Source organism: Carlito syrichta, unplaced genomic scaffold (assembly GCF_000164805.1).
Source record: "Carlito syrichta isolate Samal-C Ts95f unplaced genomic scaffold, Tarsius_syrichta-2.0.1 Scaffold111498, whole genome shotgun sequence".
NCBI classification, from domain to species: domain Eukaryota; kingdom Metazoa; phylum Chordata; class Mammalia; order Primates; family Tarsiidae; genus Carlito; species Carlito syrichta.
The window spans coordinates 70,031-71,120 of record NW_007055594.1 but is presented as its reverse complement, the minus strand read 5'-3'; the positions used below and the strand labels follow the sequence as shown (position 1 = coordinate 71,120).

The window sequence follows — 1,090 nt, the reverse complement described above, 5'->3', positions numbered from 1 at the left end:
GACAGGTACACGAGTCGACGTCGGGCACGCACTACAATCCCCAGGGGGCGCCGCTCGCCAAGGGGACAGACGCCCACCCCGCCCTCCCTTAGGGCATGCGCACAGGGGCCCGGGTGAGTGGGGGAAGGGAACCCGGACGTCCAGCTGCCGGGCGCCTGCCGAGCCCCGCCCTCCGCTGCCTCCGGGGCGGCGAGCCTGAGCTGCACGCCCGGAGCACCCCTCCCCCACCCCAGACTCCGGCCCTAAAACTGCTTTCTCTCGGTCCCTCCGACCCGTAGAAAGGCTCGGGATTCTGCCCCCAAACTGCCCTCGGGTCCAGAGATCCAGGTCCCAACATCGCTCAAAGACGACAAATGCTCTCCGATCCACCCCGTTCAGGGACGAGGTGTCTCCATTTCGATACTCCCCCACCAACTTTCTCCTCTGCTCCCGACTTCCAGACGCCTCTGGGTTTCACCTCCAAACTCGCTGTCCAGCTCCAAGACCCGAACACGGGATTCTCCCCAGCACCCCTTCTCCGTCAAGACGTCTTGGGAGTCCAAGATTCCTTGACTTGAGTCCTCTCACTGCTCCAAATGCTCAGGAGCCCAGTTCCAAACCTCTCACACCTTTTCCAGAACACTAAAAAGCCCCGAATTCAACCCGTCCGCAAGACCCCAAAGGGGTCTAATCTCCAGATTTCCTACCCCAAAAGTTCCTTCCCTTGGTTCTCTCGCTTCTCCAAACACCCCAGGTCCAAGCTTCAAACTCCCTCGCCTTGAAAATCCTGCCCCAGCAACCTCCCCGTCCCGGTCCTCCGACTCGGGCTCGAGTCCCCAGACCCTCCAACCCCTTCATCTGAGCCCCAGCTCCCCGTTCCCGCCCAGACCCCGCCTCCGCAAATCTCGGGGGCGCGCCTCCCCCTCCGCCAAGCCAAGGTAGAGCCCCCTCCCACCAGGCGGACACTTCTCACCTCGGTTGCCAGGTTCGCTAAGACCACCACCCGGAACGCCCGCAGCGTTGCGACCCACCAGCGCTCCGCAGAAGCCTGGCTCACCTCCGCGGGGCCTCTCGGTCTGGCCTCCGGCCCACCCAGCTCCGCCCCGGAGCC

The 1,090-nt window shown here is 64.3% G+C and overlaps 1 protein-coding gene across 2 annotated transcripts in view; it reads right to left on the bottom strand.

Annotated features, from left to right (window-relative positions):
* SERTAD3 (SERTA domain containing 3) overlaps positions 1-1,084 on the bottom strand; it is a 3,516-nt gene extending 2,432 nt beyond the window's left edge. Inside the window, exon 1 of one of the 2 annotated variants that reach the window (XM_008069788.2) lies at positions 953-1,084. The gene's annotated coding sequence lies outside the window, so the exon portion shown is untranslated. Of the gene's footprint in view, positions 1-599; positions 791-952 lie in introns of those variants that run through there. The other variant, XM_021718109.1, reaches the window with a different exon arrangement.
* Between the last annotated feature and the right edge of the window lie 6 nt (positions 1,085-1,090).